The following is a 19,439-nucleotide window of genomic DNA, read 5'->3' on the forward strand; positions in this document are numbered from 1 at the left end:
AAGGCTTGTGAGAAATGCTGAAGGATACAGAGGAAGGCGCCAGGATGAGAGGGTCAGTGAGCACACTCTGGAGAGCACACAGTGAAAAGCATGGGCAAAGAAATTCAGGGTAATGAGGTACAGCAGGACTGCTGGGGAGCTGACGGAAGCTAGAAGTTGGAAAACAGGGATAGGCAAGAGAACTCTCGTACCCAAATCAGAAGCACTGGGGTAAGGCTTTGCCTTGGAACCACCAAAGAATTCCAAGCAGGGGCCTAACATGATGAGATTTGCATTTTACCATGATCACTGCAGCTGTAGCTCAGAGGCTGATTTGGAAGGAGAGACTGGAGACTGAGAAACCTGTTAAGACAGATGGAAGGGTCCAGACAGCAGTATGGATAGAAAAAAAGAAGACAGATTCAAAACGCAAATTAAGAACAGAATTGTAAGACTCTGTACAGGCATAAGAAGAGGGAAAAATCTAGCTTGAGTAACTGAATAAAAGGATGAATGGTGACAACACTTAGGCAAGATAAAGAGTACAGGACCACAAATGCACAGCCTGGGTCTTTATCCAAAGATTGAGGGAGAGCAGGACAAGGAAATAACTTAAGAAAAGGTAAAAACCTAAAGAGATCCTTAACCAGAGAAGAAACCAGAAAATGCTAAAAAGATCCACACACTCCCCCGCAAAATGCACCAGGCCCAGATGGTTTTAGAGACAGGTAATTAAAATGTTATTTATGGGGCTGGCCCCATGGCTCAGCAGTTAAGTGCACGCGCTCTGCTACTGGCGGCCCAGGTTCGGATCCGGGGCGGGCATGCTGAGGCGGTGTCCCACATACAGCAACTAGAAGGGTGTGCAACTATGACATACAACTATCTACTGGGGCTTTGAGGAAAAAAAAACAGAGGAGGATTGGCAATAGATGTTAGCTCAGGGCCGGTCTTCCTCAGCAAAAAGAGGAGGACTGGCATGGACGTTAGCTCAGGGCTGATCTTCCTCACAAAAAAAAAAAAAAAAATGTTATTTAAACTGCTGGGGGGAGGGAGAGGAGTTAAAAAACTTTTCAATTTATTCTATGAGGCTAAATAACCCTGATACCAAATCTGACAAAGACAGAATACACACACACACACACACACACTCTTTCACATACAACAATACAGAAGAATTTTTGTTATGAACATAAATGCAAAACCCAAAATTAAAAAATAAAAAACTTAATCCAACATTAAATTTAAAAATTATATACCACGAATGCATGGTATAGAATGTTTATTCTAAGAATGCAAGCATGGTTCACATTATGAAATCCGTTAATATATAACACAATGGAACCAAATCATCATCAGGATAGAAGCCAAAAGGCATTAATTAAGTCCAACATCCCCTTTTTTCTTTTAACCTGTAGGAAGTATTACTATCAAATTCCACTCACCGGGCCAGAGACCCTTGCCCCTCATGTAGCACACTACCTACACCTGCGAGTTCATCACCAGCCAGTGGCCTCAACTCCAAGCTCTAACAATGTGCTCCCAACACCCATTCTTAATTAAGACTTCTTAGTAAACTAGAACTAAAAAGAAATTTTTCTAATGTGATAAGATGTATTTCTCAAGGAAACAACACCTCTTATGCAGTATTCTGGCCAACAATAATATATAACTTGAATCTAATCATGAGGAAACATCACACAAACCAAATGAGGAACACCCTTTTTTTTTAAAAAAAGATTGTATTCATGAAAAATATTAATGTCATGAAAGGCAAAGAAAGGCTAAAGCACTGGTCCAGATTAGAGACAAAACAAACAGGACAACTAAATACCATGTGTGATCCTACACTAGATGCTGTGCTAGAGGGGAAAACATGATAAAAGGACATTAATGACTGGATTAACTAACAAACTGTAATAGATGGTAGATATAATCAAAGTTGTATCAATGTTAAATTAACTAAGTTGGGTGCAACTACGACATACAACTATCTACTGGGGCTTTGGGGAATTAAAAAGAGGAGGATTGGCAACAGATGTTAGCTCAGAGCCGGTCTTCCTCAGCAAAAAGAGGAGGACTGGCATAGATGTTAGCTCAGGGCTGATCTTCCTCACAAAAAAAAAAGAAAAAAGAAAACTTACGTTCAAACAAAAACCTGCACATGACTGTTCACAGCAACTTTATTTGTAACAGCCAAAAAATGAAAACAACTCAGATGTCCTTCAACAGAAGAATGGTTAAAAAAGCTGTAGGACATCCGTGCCATGGAATACTACTCACAATAAAAAGGAACATACTATTGATACATGAAGTAACCTGGATGAATCGAAGAGAATTATGTTGAGTGAAAAAGCCAATCTCAAAGGTTATGTACTGTATGGTTCCATTTATATAGCATTCTTGAAATGGCAAATTAGAGAGACAGAGAAGAGTTAGTAGTTGCCAGGGGTTAGAGAGGCAGAGAAGGAGGGAGATGGCTGTGGCTATTGAAAGGGTAGCACGAGAGCTCCTTGTGAAGGAACTATTCTGTATCTTGACTGTGGTGGTGGTCACACAAATCTACAGATGTGACAGAACTAAATACACACACACGAGTACAAGTAAAACTGGTAATATCAGAATAAGATGGGTGGATTGTATTGACATCAATTTCCTAGTTGTGGTATTATACCAGAGTTCCACAAGAGAAAACTGGGTGAAGTATACACAGGATCTCTCTGTATTTCTTACGACTGCATGTGATTCTGCAAGTATCTCAAAACAAAAAGCTTAATTTTAAAAATAAGGTTTAAAAAGGAACAAAGTTAAAACAAAAAATAGCAACAGAAAATAACTTATAACGATAAAGCACTAGAGGCATTCCTATTAACTTCAAGAATAGGAAGAGGGTGCCAGCCGTAACAGTGCTATTTAATACTGATCTAAAGGAGTGAGTCATTGCTATACACAAGAGGTATACAAATATTAGAAAAGAGACAAAATGATCACTTACAAATGAAATCACTGTTTACCTAGAAAATCCAATACAATCAACTGAAAAAGTATTAGAATAGTGCCCAAATACAATATACAAAAATTAATAGCCTTTTTCTTATACCCCACTAATAATCAATTAGAAAACTCTTTATAATAAAGAATTGTTCTATTTTTTATTTTTTAATTCTTTATATGTCATGTATAATTATTTTTTAAATATTTAAAAAATTTTCCCAGGAATATAATGACTATGTATCTCTGATAAGATTCTCCAAAACAACATCTTCTCTAGTTCTCCCCATTGAGCACCACATTTGTTCTTCTTTGATCTGCTGTTTCTCAGTCTCTAGTCCATCCTTCACTTTAGAAGCCAAAGATTCTAGAAAGTAGATTCAAAAATGTCTTCCATTCCCCCAAAGTCTTAAAGGATGAGGATGTAAGGTTTCTTCCAGCTCAGACTCTCCATATTGCCAGGAGCTAGAATCCCTTTAATCAGCTCCCAGAGCCACTAAGTGTGCATTCTTCTGCAGACCTCAGGACCATCTGTCATCTTCATGAGGCTTCTCCCTCTCATGAATTCCAAGTTCTCAGTCAGTGAAGCTCACTCTAGAGCAGAACTACATTTAATTTGTCCAATTCTAGTCAGGGCCTTTTACACCAGCCAGCTCCCATTTCAAACTAGAGCTGCTTCTAAACCACTATCAGCCCAATCCATTTCCTCCAGGAGAATCTGCTGTGCAGTGCTTCCTATGTAACAGCCAACACAGCTTTTCACTCCACACACAGAATTATTTCTGCTAAGTTCCAGGTCTTCGATATACAAGAAATATCCTCAGTTAAGGAGAAAAGATAAATTTTTTTATAAAAAGGGGCTGGCCCAGTGGCCTAGTGGTTAAGTGTGCACGCTCCGCTTCAGCGGCCCGGGGTTCGCAGGTTCGGATCCCAGGCATGCACCGACGCACCTCTTGTCAAGCCATGTTGTGGCGGCGTCCCATATAAAGTAGAGGAAGATGGGCACGGATGTTAGCCCAGGGCCAATCTTCCTCAGCAAAAAAGGGGAGGATTGACAACAGATGTTAGCTCAGGACTGATCTTCCTCACCAAAACAAAAGGTGGGAAAAAAAAGAAGCAAAGATAAAAAAATAAATTATTTTCACAGTACTTAAAGAGCATGGAACCTACTATATTAGAGAAGGAAAGGATGATATATGCTTTTAACTAAAGGAAGAATTTCTTATACCAATATTTTTTATGTTAAAAAAAAAATTCAACTTTCTTGCAACACTTTCATTCTAGGAACACCATGGATTAAATTCTCAAGTGAAATATCACGGCACTGGCCTACAGATGAAGGATGACAACTCACCATCTTAAAAACACCAACAGTCTAGCAATGAACTCTCTCTTTAACCGTCTTTGCCTCTCCAAGTGTGACAAATGAAACCTCTATTTAGAAACACCACACTCCTAACAACAATTCTCTTTAGAAAGCAGGATTGCTAGGGATTCTCACTTAAGGCATACATTTTAGTAATGCTTGATTTTTTGTTCCTTATAAGAGTATGAATTACTTTTTTAATCAAACAACAATACATATACATATATATGTACACATATATTTTTAACTCTATTCAGTAATAATAGAACAGGTCTATTCAGACTTAGTGATAAAAAATAATTACGTTTTTTCATAAATCAAGTTGGTTCAATGGTTTAAGAGGAGATGCTAAGCAAAAATTTCAGTACAGCTTAGGAACATCTACTCTCCTTTTCCAGAACCTACTAGTGCAGGGTTATACACATTTTGTAATTACCAGCCCAACAACTGAATGAGAATGTCTCCTCACACACAGGTAAAACTATACCAGAGAACATCCCATTATGACACATGCTACCAGTGCTCATTTCTTTTCTCTATGTAAGATAAACTGGTCACATGAAAAGTGTTACTTAATAGAGTTTCCTAGTTCAATAGCTGAAAACATCTCAAATTACTTATATGATTACACTTTAGAACATTTCAGTTGTGTCACATCCAACACAATCAACACTTAAAAGACTTTCCCTGTGACAGATGACCGAGGGAAAAGCTACCGAGTTGACTTAAAGAAAGTAAAAAGGCCAGTCAGACAAAGGAATGAAAAAACCACATTCCCCGACAGCTTACTACCAACCCCTCAGCCAGGGCTTCCCAGACACTAACTAAATGGGACGTTATGGTCAATGCCTCCAAGCACAGACCAGCATCAGCATCACAAGGGAGCTTGCTAAACATGCAAATTATCAGACTTGACCCAAGACTGACTGGGTGGGGTCCTCGAATCTGTATCTTAACAAGCTCTCCCCGCAATTCTGATGCTCACTAAAGACTGAGAAGCACTGCACTAAGCTCCCAGGAATGGACTGAGGGACTACTTCTTCTTTTTTTTTTTTTTTAATTTATTTTTTTGTGAGGAAGATCAGCCCTGAGCTAACATCTATTGCCAATCCTCCTTTTTTTCCCCAAGGCCCCAGTAGATAGTTGCATGTCACAGTTGCACATCCTTCTAGTTGCTGTATGTGGGACGCGGCCTGAGCATGGCCAGACAAGCGGCGGGTCGGTGCGCACCCGGGATCCGAACTCGGGCCGCCAGTAGCGGAGTGCGCACACTTAACCGCTAAGCCACAGGGCCGGACCCGGGACCACTTCTTCTTAACACGCTTACAGGCAATACTCTTTCAAAAAGTCACACCCATACTGGCAAGGACACTGGTGTGGGTAAGGATGCTAAATGCAACTTTGAAGAGTCACCTCAGGTAATCTCAGGATGTCCTCGTCTGTGAAACAAGAGGGGATTGTTTTAATGTCTAAACATTCATTTTGTGGGCCGGCCCTGTGGCTTAGCGGTTAGGTGCGTGCGCTCCGCTGCTAGCGGCCCGGGTTCGGATCCTGGGCGCGCACCGACGCAACACTTCTACGGCCACGCTGAGGCCGCGTCCCACATACAGCGACTAGAAGGATGTCCAGCTATGACATACAACTATCTACTGGGGCTTTGGGGAAAAAATAAATAAATAAAACTATAAAAATAAAACAAACATTCATTTTGTAATCTCAGTCGGTCACATAAAAGACCCAATTGCCTGAACAAGTGAATGAATAGAACATCATCATTCTATGAAATTCTTACCTGAATCAGAAAGAAATTTTCTCCCAAAACAAAGCCATCCCAGACCACCCAATCTAAAATCCAGTGGTTCTCAAATGGGGGCAATTTTGCCCCTCCTCTCCCCCAGAGACATTTGCGAATGTCTAGAAACATTTTCGACTGTGACAACTGGGGAGGGTACTATGGCATCTAAAGGGCAGAGGCTCCAGCTTCTGCTAAATTCCTACAATGCACAGGACAGCCTTCTTCCCCCAACAATGAATTACCCAGGCCAAAATGTCAATAGTGCTGAGGCTGACAAAACCCTGATCTAAATAAATTTCCCTCAGTCTCCTTCTAGCCTAGCACATTATTTTATTTCCTTCACAGGAAACAAGCAAGGTAGAAGACAGTGAATCAAAGTCCTTACAACACTGATAGAAAAAAAACTGTCAATCTAGAATTCTTTACATAGCAAATACGTCTTTCAAAAACAAGGGCAAAATCCAAACTGTTTCAGACATGTGAAAGCTGAAACAATCATCACCAGCAAATCTCATTACCAGAAACATTAAAGGAAGTCCTTAAACCAGAAAGACAATGATAACAGATGCAAACTATTCCAGAAAATTAAAGGAAAGGGAACACTTCCCAACTCATTCAAGGTTGCCAGCATTACTCTGATACAAAAACAAAAACAAAGATATTACAAGAAAAAACATCTCAAACCAGTATCTGTAATAACCACAGATGCAAAAGTTTTTAACAAAATTTAGGAAATCAATTCCAACAATATATAAAAAGAATAATACATCAGGACCAAGTAGGGTTTATCTCAGGAACACGAGGTTAGTTCTAATATTTGAAAGTCAATGTAATTCACCATACTAACAACCTAAAAGTAAAAAAACATATGCTCGTCTCAGTAGACTCCGAAAAAAGCATTTGACAAAATCCAACTTAATGTCTGATAAAAACTCCCAGCAAACTCAGAATAGAAGGAAACTTCCTCACTGACAAAGAACATATACAAAAAGCCTACAGCTCATACTTCACGCTGAAAAGCTTAACACCTTCTTCCTAAGAGCAGAACAAGACAAATATGTCTGCTCCCACCATTTCTATTTAACACTGTACTGGGAATTATAGCCAGGGCAATAAGAAAATTAGAAAGGAAACAAAAAATTAGAAAGGAAGAAGTAAAACTGTCTGTCTTCACAGATGTCATAATCGTTATGTAGAAAATCCAATGGAATCTATAAAAAAGTTACTAGAATAAATGAATATAGCCTGGTTGACAGAGAAGATCATTGTACAAAAATTAATCATATTTCTATATAGTAGCAACAGTCAAAAATACAAATTAAAAAACCATCATTTCAATAGCATCAAAAAACATGAAATATGGGGGCCGGCCCCATGGCATAGCGGTTAAGTGCGCGCGCTGCGCTGCTGGCGGCCCGGGTTTGGATCCTGGGTGCACACCGAGGCACCGCTTGTCAGGCCATGCTGTGGCAGCGTCCCACATAAAGTGGAGGAAGATAGGCACGGACGTTAGCCCAGGGCCAGTCTTCCTCAGCAAAAAGAGGAGGATTGGCATGGATGTTAGCTCAGGGCTGATCTTCCTCACAAAAAAAAAAAAAAATGAAATATGAAGGGATAACTATGACAAAAGGGGTACAAGATTTGCCCACTGAAAAACCACAAAATATTGCCGAGAGAAATAAAAGAAAACCTAAATAAATGGAGACTATAAAGCATGTTCATGAGTTGGAAGACTCAACATTGTTAAGATGGCAATTCTCCCAAATTGATCTATAGATTCAGTACAATCCCAAATTCTCAAGCAGAATTTTGGAAAAGCTGACAAGCTGATTCTAAAATTAATAGAGAAATGAAAAGGACCTCAAAGAGCCAAAATCTGGAAAAAGAATAGCAAGGTTGAAGGACTTACACTATCTGACTTCAAGTCTTATTATAAAACTACAATAATCAAATCAGTGTAGTATTTTCATCAAGATAGACAAATCGATCAATGGAACAGAAAAGAGAACCCAGAAATAGAAACATAAGTAGATTTTCAACCTAGGTACAACTTAGGTAAAGGCAATTTAGTGAAAGAATAGTCTTTTCAACAAATAGTTCTAGAACAATTGGATTCCACATGTAAAAAAATGAACTTTGATCCATACCTTGCACTATACATAAAAATTAACTCAGAGTGGATCATAGATCTAAATGTAAAAACTAAAACTAAAACTTCTAGAACATAGGAGAATATCTTTGTGATATTAACTTAGGCAAAGATTTCTTAGATAAAGCAACAAAAGCACAATCCATAAATGAAAAAAATTATAAATTGGACTTTATCAAAATTAAGAATTACTCTTCAAAAGACACCACTAAGAGAATAAAAAGAGACTGAGAGAAAATATTTGCAAATCCTACATCTCAAAAAGGACTCACATCCAGGATATATTAAGAACTTCTAAACTCAGTAATAAGAAAACACAGAACCCAATTAAAAACGGACAAAAGATCTGAACAGACACTTCACCAAAGAAGCTATAAGGACAGCAAATAAGTCCATGAAAAGATGCTCAGCATCACTAATCATTAGGGAAATACAAATTAAAACCACAATGAGAGGGGCTGGCCCAGTGGTGTAATAGTTAAGTTTACGTGCTTCGCTTTGGCGGCCCGGTGTTGGCAGGTTCGGATCCCAGGCGTGGACCTACGTGCTACTTATCATGCCATGCTATGGCAGGCATCCCACATATAAGGTAGAGGAAGATGGGCACGGATATTAGCTCAGGGCCAATCTTCCTCAGCAAAAAGAGGAGGATGGGCAACAGATGTTAGCTCAGGGCTAGTCCTCCTCACCAAAAAAACAAAAGAAAACAAAACAAAAAATTGACCGTACCAAGTGTTGGCAAAGATGTGGAGGAAGCAGATCTCTTATACACTGCTGGTGAGAATGCAAGAGTACAGCCACTCTGGAAAATTTTGACAGTTTCTTTAAAAGTTAAGCATATCTATCATGTGATCTAGCCATTCTACTCCTAGGTATTTAACCAAAAGAAACAAAAGTATAGTCCACACAAAGACTTGTACACAAATTTTCACAGCAGCCTTATTTGTTACCAACTAAAATCTGGCAACAACCAATACGTCCATCAACAGGTGAATGTATTAGTAAACTGTGTACATCCATTCAAAGGAATACTACTCAGTGTTAAAGAGGAATCAACTACTGATAGACTAAAAAACACAGATGACTCTCAAAATAATTATGCTGAGTGAAAAAAGCATAAGTACATACTGCATGATTCCATTTATATAAAAGTCTAGGAGATGAAAATTAATATATAATGACAGAAAGATCAGTGGTTGTCTGGGATGGGGGTCAAGTTGCCAGGGATATGAGGAAAGCTTTGGGGGTGATGGATATGTTCACTATCTTCTTGCTGACGATAGTCTCATGAATACACACATATGTCAAAACTTAACAAATTGTATGCTTTAAACATATACAGTTTATAGTATGTCAACTATATCTCAATAAATCAGCTTTTAAAAAATACAGTCTTGGGGCTGGCCCGGTGGCGCAAGCGGTTGAGTGTGCACGCTCCACTGTGGCGGCTCAGGGTTCGCCAGTTAGGATCCTGGGCATGCATCAACGCACCACTTGTTGAGCCATGCTGTGGCAGCGTCCCATATAAAGCAGAGGAAGCTGGGCATGGATGTTAGCCCAGGGCCAGCCTTCCTCAGCAAAAAAAGAGAAGGATTGGCAGATGTTAGCTCAGGGCCAATCTTCCTCACCAAAAAAAAATACGGTCTTAACTAATAATTAATAATCCTTCATAACACAAATTGGGCCCTAATTCACTCATTTAAAACTATTCCCTGCTAATAATGTGTGTATTTTAGTCATAAAACTCATAGGCCATCCTTACTTCCAAACTATTAAGAGAGATTGATTTGAAATGGCAAAATTCAGTAAATCACAAAGAAAACAAATGTCTTATTGGAGCAAAAGATCTCTGAACAATTCAAGTATTTTTCCATTTTAAAAACTTCAAATAACTAAAAAGAATAACAAACCATGTTATTTAAATTGTTATTTAAACCCACTTAAGTTGCTGATTTTAAGTGGGATTAAACAAGAATAACAATGCGTTGTTATCTCCTCCCTGGTATAACTGCTGCTAGTTTCATATTCAACCCTTTACAACTGACTAAAGCTGACCATGGCAAAGAGATAAAGCAGCAACTATTTCCCACGTGGAGCAAAGCTCTCTAAATGAGGTGAAGTTAAACAGCAATGTCGGGGGTTCCTCTCTGAATCCCTCAGCACCCAGACAATCACTACAAACCTCTCTCCTTCATCAAAGCCTAACGCGAAACAGCAACAGCCCAATTTCATTAAAGAAAGCCTACAGCGGAACCTAAAGAGCAGAGTTCCTCAATTAGCATTAAATAACTCCCTGCCTCCTCCTGGTTTGAGTACCCAAGCTCTCAAGTCTACCAGACACTCCAACAACTACTTTCCTTCATTTGAAAGACTTTTAAGCCACAGGGAATAAGTAACCTTCTACTATATCGACCTACATCAGTACTTGCTCTTTTCTTTATCGTCCCCATAGTCTTTATGTTGATGTTCTCAAGCCCAGTGTAAATGCTGAAATCAGAACCTAATTTAAGGAAGTAGCATGATGCAGTATGGTGGAAAGAATATAGGCTTTGGAATCAGACAGACATGCATTCACATTTTGGTTCTAACACGTACTGCCTTATGACTTAGTAAACTCCCTGAGCCTCAATTTTCTCATCTGTAAAAGAATCAAATCATCTTTCTCACTGGACAACAAATGGTATGAAATGATATATGCATGTGAATTACTTAACACATAGGAGGGGCTCCAAAAATGATAATCCCCTTCCTCCTCTTTACTTTCTGATAGGAAGGCATCTTCTGAGGGCAAGGTACCTCTTCATCAGCCCTTATCCCCAGGTGATTTCAGCAGAGACATTTTCACTGTACTTTGTGCCACATGAAAGTCCTTTCCTGCCAGTGTGAACACTCTCTTGTCTGCCACCATTAATGCATCCCAGAAGCAGCTGTTATTAGGATGTAAGAAAGGAATCAAAAGTAGTTGGACGGGGGCCCGGCCCGGTGGCATAGTAGTTAAATTCACCCCCTCTGCTTCAGCGGCCCATGGTTCATAGTTTCGGATCCTGGGCGGGCCCGGTGGCATAGTAGTTAAGTTCACCCACTCTGCTTCAGCAGCCCACAGTTCATAGTTTCGGATCCTGGGTGCAGACATATGCACTGCTTATCAAGCCATGCTGTGGCGGCATCCCATATAAAGTAGAGGAAGATGGGCACAGATGTCAGCCCAGGGCCAATCTTCCTCAGCAAAAAAGAGGAGGATTGGCAACAGATGTTAGCTAAGGGCTAATCTTCCTCACACACATAAAAAAAAGTAGTTGGACAATACACCCATCTTCACAGCAGCATTATCCATAATAGCTAAAATGTGGAAGCAACTCAAGTGTTCATCAATGGATGAATGGATAAGCAAAATGTGGTATATACATATAACGGAAAATTATTCAGCATAAAAAAGGAAGGAAATTCTGACACACACTACGACATGGATGAACCTTGAGAATATTATGCTCAATGAAATAAGCCAGTCACAAAAAGACAAATACTGCATGATTTCACTTATATAAGGTACTCAGAGTAGTCATAGCGACAGAAATCATAGAGACAGAAAGTGGAATGGTGACTGCCAGAGGCTGGGGAGAGGGAAGAATGGGAAGTTGTTGTATAAGGGGTAGCATTTCAGTTTTACAAAATGAAAAATAGTTATGGATGTGGATGGTGGTGATGGTTGCACATTATGAATGTATTTAATACCACTGAACTATACACTTAAAAATGGTTAAGATGGCAAATTTTACGTTATGTGTATTTTACCAAAATAAAAAAAAATGTGGAAAAAAGGTAGTTTTTTTGGACTTACAGTTGACTAAACTGACCAATTCTAGCCTCAACATGAGAGTTAATCACATAATTGCAACTCTGGGGCATCAAGTTCTTGCTGTGGTTCCAAATAAAATGCTATCTGAAAAGTCTTTGTTGTCAGATCGTTCTGTCTCCTGTTACATGACACAAAGGAGCATCTTGTGCAGTTCCGCCACCATCCTCAGTCTAATAAAGACAACAAGAATTCTGGCCAAGTTTCCCTGACATCACCAATAATGGCATAGACAGCTGGACTTGAGAGGGAACTCGGACCCATTCCAGGCCCACAGTTTGATTTGTACATGTGCTCAGTAGTATCTGAATGAAAATGAACTTTATTTCCCACAGCAACCCCCCATAAAAAACAAAAAAAATTTGGAGGTTAAAATAAAAGGACATTCTAAAAACCGGATTCTATAAGGCTGGTCCTACATTACAGGAAAACAAAGTCTGGGATAAAAGGGGAAACTGCAAATAAAAGTTTACAAATCTTCCTTCCTACAAGAAAATGCTTTGTTACAATGTTTTTCCCTTAAACTATTGAGCCCTCTCAAAATCATTTCCAGCCTAGTGTCCAAAAGCAACTGGTCCATAGGCATTCTGAGATAAGCACTATAAAATGAAGTATAAATACAATTCTTTCAACATTTAGCAGCAATAAAACTCACAAATAAGCATAAACCTTTGCCTCAAAATAAATCAGCTAACCTAAAAAGTTTAATGCATTAGGTTTTCATTTCTGATGGCTTTTTCATTAGATTTTCATCAAAATCTGCAGAAGAACCCAATATGTGCCATGGACAAATACATGCAACAAAGAGAGCGTTAGGAAAAGGCAAGAAAAGCTCAACTCTGATAGCAAAAGTGCAAGAACTATTCAACTCCAAAAGGACCAATGTAAATTTGATTAATATAATCAAGGATCCGAAATCAATGAAGTTCAAAATGTTATGTAGGGCCACCTTCTAGGCAATGAAAGTCCTGAAGACAATTAATTAACACATATTTCCTACGCATCTACCATGCCTCAGCATAATGCTATAGGGATATGGAAATCAGTTTCTGTGCCTCAGTGGCAATTCTAGTCTAGTTAAAGAATAAGAGCATTAAATCACAACATGTAAGCAGGCCTAAGCAGAAAAGGCACCCAGCAGTTGCAAGACCAGAGCTCTAGTCCCAAGTCTGCCCCAATTCAGTAGATGTCTGTCCTCGGGCAAATCACTGAAACTTCTACAGGCCTCTATTTTCTCACCTACAACAAGAGAGGGTTGGATAGGATGATTTGTAAGGCCTCTTCCACTCTGGGTGGATTAATCTAAATTGAAAGACAAAGGAGAGGAACTGGGCCTAAAAGAATTGGTAGGATTTGAACTGACTGATGGGAGAAGGAAGAATATTCCAGGGAAGGAACGTGAAGGTAAAAATGGACACATCTTGTATTTCACTTATATGAGATACCTAGAGCAATGAAAATCATGGAAACAGAAAGTAGAAGGGTGGATGCCAGGAGCCGGGAGGAAGGAGAAATAGGGAGTTGCTCAATGGGTACAGAGTTTACTTTTGCAAGATTAAAAAGTCCTAGAGAGGGCCGGCCCCGTGGCTTAGCGGTTAGGTGAGAGCGCTTCGCTACTGCCAGCCAGGGTTCGGATCCCGGGCGCGCACCGACGCACCGCTTGTCCGGCCATGCTGAGGCCGCGTCCCACATGCAGCAACTAGAAGGATGTGCAACTACGACACACAACTATCTACTGGGGCTTTGGGGGAAAAGAGGAGGATTGGCAATAGATGTTAGCTCAGAGCCAGTCTTCCTCAGCAAAAAAGAGGAGGATTAGCATGGATGTTAGCTCAGGGCTGATCTTCCTCACAAAAAAAAACGTCCTAGAGGTCTGTTACACAACAATGTAAATATAGTTAACACCACTGAACTGCACACTTAAAAACGGGTAAGAGGGTAAATTTTATATTATGTGGTTTTTTTAACCACAACTAAAAAGTGTCACAGAAGTTAGTGCCCTAGCAGTCATACTGATGCAAAAATATTTCAAATCAACGAACTTCTAGAGTCAATCCTAATCCCTAAAATTCCTTTTCTCCCAATTTAAAAAAAATATGTGGACACATCCTGCTGGTGTGACACAGAGGCTTCCCCAACCACAATAAAGCTGAGAGAGCACGCTGAGAAAATGAGAGAAGACAATACAAATACTAAGCCACGGCAGAAATACAAAGCAGGCTATTCAAACACAATCTATTTGTGTCATTCCCCACTTGCCATCCAGCCTAAATCTCTAAATAAAACCATACAGAGGCTTCTCTTTACTCCAAGGATAAAGAAAAACTCCCCAACCTGCTTAGAAGGCCCAGCACCCCCTGGCACACCTCTCCAGCCCCTCTCCTCCCAGATGCTTCTCTACTCTCCCTGCTCCATACACAGAGCTGCACCTTAAGTCCTCAGTCCTCTCCATGATCCCTGCCATCACAAGGGTTTTGCTCTTGCTGTTTGCTCTGACCGGAACACTCCTCTTTTCCTGTACATCTTTCAGATATCGGTTCAAATGTCACTTCTGTGACTTCCCTAACTCAAATAGAGTCGCAGTTGCAGTTTTACATTCATGTGATTATTTGATATCACCTGCTGGGGACAGGGACCAAGCATGCATTCACTCCTCCCCATTTCCAACGCCAACCACAGTGCCTAGTACAAATAAGCACTCAAATACTTGTTGAATAAGTGAATAAACGGGCACTAAACCTAAAAGAAAGCAATAAAACATCATAAGAGGTCTTCTTAAGAGTTTGTGCATCTTCACAAATGAATCTTTGGAGGATGTCCAAAGCAATTGAGCCTAAAATCCCTATTCAACTCTTAAAAGAAAAAAAAAGTCAATTCAGATGCCTGTATAAATTTCTGTGGCCCTTCTATGTCTCTAGGCAAATGCTGAGCACCAAAGACTGATAAGTTAAACACACACACACCCCATAGATAAAGCAGAGCTACTAGCTGCTGAGTAACTGTTATTTTGGTATTTCCTGATACAGCACCTGCTACATAGGAAGCACTCTGGAAATATCTGTGAAATGAACAAAGAGCAACATTTCACAAGACTCTTAAGTATGTATGAAACAGTAACTAACTGTGCTGTCTCATATGAAAGTAAGACCAACTCCAGAAGCAAAGGAAAGAATCTCTATGTAGCAAAGTCCCCTGCTAGTAGCCTCATTATTTTAGATCTCAAACATGAAAAATGCCAGACATATTTGAACTAAGAGTGAAAGAAGCAGTGCAATCAAATGACTTTAAAGCTTTAAATAAAGACTACAAAATGTCACATGGGACTTTCTCCCAAACCCTTAAGAATATAAAGAAAGAAACTATTTAGGATTCCCTGTCCCCTCCAATACAAACACAAGTTTTATTTAGACTTTAGAAACAAATCAAGAGACAAATAGTGTCTATACTTTAGAGATATAATCCATAAACATATTCCTGAAAACTCCAGCCCATACTGATCTCTCCTCCCTCTGATTTTGCATTTAAACAAATACTATTTTATAGTTTTCTAACAGTTTAATGTGTGCAGTCTCTTATTTCTTATATATCCTTTCAGGTGCATATAACACTGCAGGTGCTTAATAAATACTTATTGAATTGAAATGAAATTATACTGTTTTAAACAATGGATTTTGATATATAAACTCCTGCATTTTATTCCCAAATGTCATTCCCGAAAATTCTTCATATGCCTCAGTTTTAGCTCCATCATCATTGAATTGATTAAAGTCGTTACCCAACAATGTTCAAATAAGGCTTAGAGTTGTCTTAGTGCCACCCCTTCAAACTCAGCTAAGAAAGGTTTTCAGCCTCTTGTATTTCCATATAAATTTTAGTTTGTCAATTTCTGGAAAAAAAAACCAGCTGGGATTTTGACAGAGATTGTGCTGAATCTGTTTTCAAATGTAAACCAGAGATATTAGCAACACCTACCCCTACTTTCTCCAACGTAGTAAATTTCACTTGAAATTTTTCCCAAACCTGTTCAGTCCCAGGGAGAGTTCCTCTGTAGAATTTGGAAGACGCAAAATCTAAAACTACAGACTACTACCCGCACATCACTGAAAACTGGAAAGCTACTTCCCCGGAAAAGGATCAAAGTGTTGAATTAAATGACTCTCACGACCAACAAAGCAGGTAAAGTATATCACTTTGGAAAGCGCAAAGCAGCAGGCAAACATCAAGTATCACAGTTAAGAGGCTGCTGTTCAGGCTCCTGAGGCGCCCCACCCCTGCCAGTCCCACACATTGGTATCAGGACCCAGGAGAACGCGCCCACAGGTGACCCAAGCCTCAGGAAGCGTCCTCTTTACAGCAACTGGCTCTGTTTAATTCTGGTTTTCCTCCTGGCGCACCACGCTGGGCTCCAAGACAGGGGCGGCGGGGCCGCGGCACGAGACGCCGGGCCTGGGAGGCCGGGTCTGCGGGGAGCGGGCGGCGTGAGGTGGGCAGGTGCGACGCCAGAAGCGGAGGGCGCTCGTCCGCGGCCGCCGCCGCAGGTGCCACGCGAAGCTCCGCGGAGCCCCCGCAGGCCAGCCCCGGGGTCGGTCCTGAGAAGGGGTCAAGGTGGGGCGCGCGGGACGGGGGCAGGGAGGCCTCACCGTTGCTCCCGGGAGGCCGGCGGCGCCGCGGTCCCTCAGTTGCTAAGGAGAATGCTCTTCCGGGTCACGGGCGCGGCGATATAGAGAGCAATGGTGGCCGGAAGGGGCCAAGAGGGATGCGCGGGGCGACTTCGCGGCGGAGGCCGTGGTCGGCCGTAGTTCTGCTACGGCGCAGGTGAAAGGGCCGGGCGGGGAGCCGCCTCAGTTTCTGCGGCCTTGTCTCGCGGGGGCGACTGGCCGTAGCCGGCGGCTCTAGCTGGGCGCCTTCCTTCCCAGCCGGCTTCAACCCCCCTGCTCCGGGACCAGACACCGGCGGACTCGCTCCCGCCCCTGCTCTTGAGCCCGCCCAGCCCAGGCCCTCCGAGCTGTGCCCCGCGGGGTCCACTCTCACCCTGCAGAATCCGCCAGCCCTGAGGCGTGTTGCCCGGCTTCTAGCCCCCTGGTGTAGCCACGCCGGCCCTTTTTTGTGACAAGGTTTTACTCATTCGTTCGTTTACTCAACGTTCGGTTACTGGACACCTGCTCAGGGTTAGATGGAGGGCTGGCACCGGGGATAGAGATGGGCAACCCAGGCGTGGTGCCTGCCCCCAGAATGCATAGGCTGGTGGGAGGACGGGCAGGCAGTGTCCTGGGTACTGGGATGGGCAAGTAAAGGAAGCTACGCGAGCCTGCCCGAGGGGGCCTTACCAGACGCGGTGGGGAAAAGCTGATGGTGGAGACATCAACCCAGTAAAAAGGATAGGGCAGAGTGTTTCATGTAAGAGAGTAGGCTTTGTGGGGAAATCCACGGAAAAGTCGGTCTAGCCTGCCCAGGGAAGTGTGTAGAGAAGAGAGAATGGTTAACAATGGAACCTAGGAAACTCCAATATTGTAGGTGTGAACAAAGGAAAACGAACTTCCAAAGAGCACCCAGAATGTTCAGTGGAAGAACTACTGAGGAGACAGCAGGAGAGGAAAGAATTTCAGTAACGGGCTGGTCACCAGTGTCAAATACTGTGGAAAGCAACTGCCCAGTGGTGACCATAGAAAAATCAAAATTCAGAAATACAGTGTCAAAGTCGACAGTGGCTTGAATCTGTGCAGTGGAGTCCACCACCATATGCTCCATATGGAGACAAGAAAAAGAGATGCATTACATTTTTCCTGAATGCCTTCGTGTTTTAAAAAACACTGTCTTAGTATTTGCAAATTTCGGGATTCCTCTACTAATAACTGAGCTCCTTAAAGGTGGAAAATATGTGTTATTTAACCTCGTATCTACAGTGTCTGCCACACACACTGTCCTCAATCAATGGTTGGTTAAAGAATAAATGAACCTGTGAGCCTTTGATTTTCAGTGTTCACACAGGTCCCCTCACCAAAACTGTGATATAGGCAAAACTTGTTTATTCAAACTGTAGAGGATAGGAGAAGCCCAGCAGGGGCAGGAGGCAGAGGGTGGTGGAGGTCCAGGGATTCAGTGGGTGGGAGAAGGCCCAGTGGAGCCAGGGATGGGAAGACCCAGAAAAGGAAAAGAACAAAAGATCAAAACAGAAGATGGATTTTCAGGGCCAGAAATGGGAGATAAAGCCAAGGAAACCAAAAATAGTTAGAAGCAGGAATAGAAGAGCAAGGACAAGAGCAAAGGAAGGACAATTATCATCCATAAGGTCAACAGGCAGATCCCATTTTGATTGGACGGTTGGCAGGAAGTGTGGTGTCAGCCAGTGAAGGCTGCAGGACTTGGTGGACATATCCCCATGTCCTCTAAGTGGAGTGAGCTCTGGGCTTCCTCATGTGGACCAAAAGAAAACCACAACACACTCTAGAGTGACTTGAGTGAGAGGCTAGCCCTGCCAGCCTACGTCCAGTCCGTACCTCCAATCCATTCCCATTATAATAAGTATTACAATAAGCTCCCCCAAAAGAGAAATATTATTCTTCTCTGAAAGAATATAAATCTATCCAGAATGGATGTGACCAGCTGTCTGTGGGAGTAAACCACAAAATTAGAAAGGTGTGGCTGAAGAGTTTAGGAACACGGGAAATATCAGCCAAGGGGGCCTAGGTGTAACATTAGCAAGGCAGGACCAGAAAATGGTTACAGTTTGGTAAAGGAAAGCTACATCAATTGTTTTGTAAACAGAAGGAACAAAGTCAACTTGGAAGTTAGAAAAAGGAAGGCTGAAATATGATAAAGTCTAACCCACGTTCTCCTGGCAGCCTTGAATAACAGCATCTATTCTAAAGAACTGTGTTCTGTTGAAGGGCTAAGGCGACTCATTAGGCTCAACTTGACTGGGGTTCTGGGAGACTTCAATGGTGCTTCAAGATAGAAACTTATCATTGCTATGAAGGGCATATTTTTAGAGAACTTCAGAGAGTTGTGGGTGAGCTCTGTATTTCCAGGGTGGTGTGGGCATGGAAGGTTCCAGTGATGTGTTTTGTCTGACTTTAGTCTCTGGGTGATGAATAGCCAATTAATGATGCAAAATGCTTGAGGAATGCCAGGATATGAATGGAGGACTAGGGTCACCATGCCCTGTTGATATGTGAAGTGAACCATCTGCTGCCTCCAGAATTCCATTTTAGCATTGGGAGGGACTGTCTGTTATGAAATTCAAGGCTTCCTGGGAATTTAGGAATTATAGATAGCTATAGTTGCCCCAGAGCTTTCCAGGCCCAGC

General features: G+C 41.5%; 1 protein-coding gene and 1 non-coding gene across 5 annotated transcripts in view; both read right to left on the reverse strand.

The window, feature by feature from the left end:
* Positions 1–16,992, reverse strand: part of DIS3L2 (DIS3 like 3'-5' exoribonuclease 2) — a 337,343-nt gene extending 320,351 nt beyond the window's left edge. For 3 of the 4 annotated variants that reach the window (XM_004427679.3, XM_087424689.1, XM_087424686.1), the window contains exon 1: positions 16,774–16,992. The gene's annotated coding sequence lies outside the window, so the exon portion shown is untranslated. Of the gene's footprint in view, positions 1–16,105; positions 16,562–16,773 lie in introns of those variants that run through there. The other variant, XM_087424688.1, reaches the window with a different exon arrangement.
* Positions 1,390–1,522, reverse strand: LOC147912297 (small nucleolar RNA SNORA62/SNORA6 family). Its single transcript, XR_015550083.1, has one exon. It is a non-coding gene; the product is annotated as a small nucleolar RNA SNORA62/SNORA6 family (small nucleolar RNA).
* Positions 16,993–19,439: the final 2,447 nt, after the last annotated feature.

Source organism: Ceratotherium simum, chromosome 37, assembly GCF_057802395.1.
Source record: "Ceratotherium simum simum isolate JZ-2026a chromosome 37, ASM5780239v1, whole genome shotgun sequence".
In the NCBI taxonomy this organism is placed as follows: domain Eukaryota; kingdom Metazoa; phylum Chordata; class Mammalia; order Perissodactyla; family Rhinocerotidae; genus Ceratotherium; species Ceratotherium simum.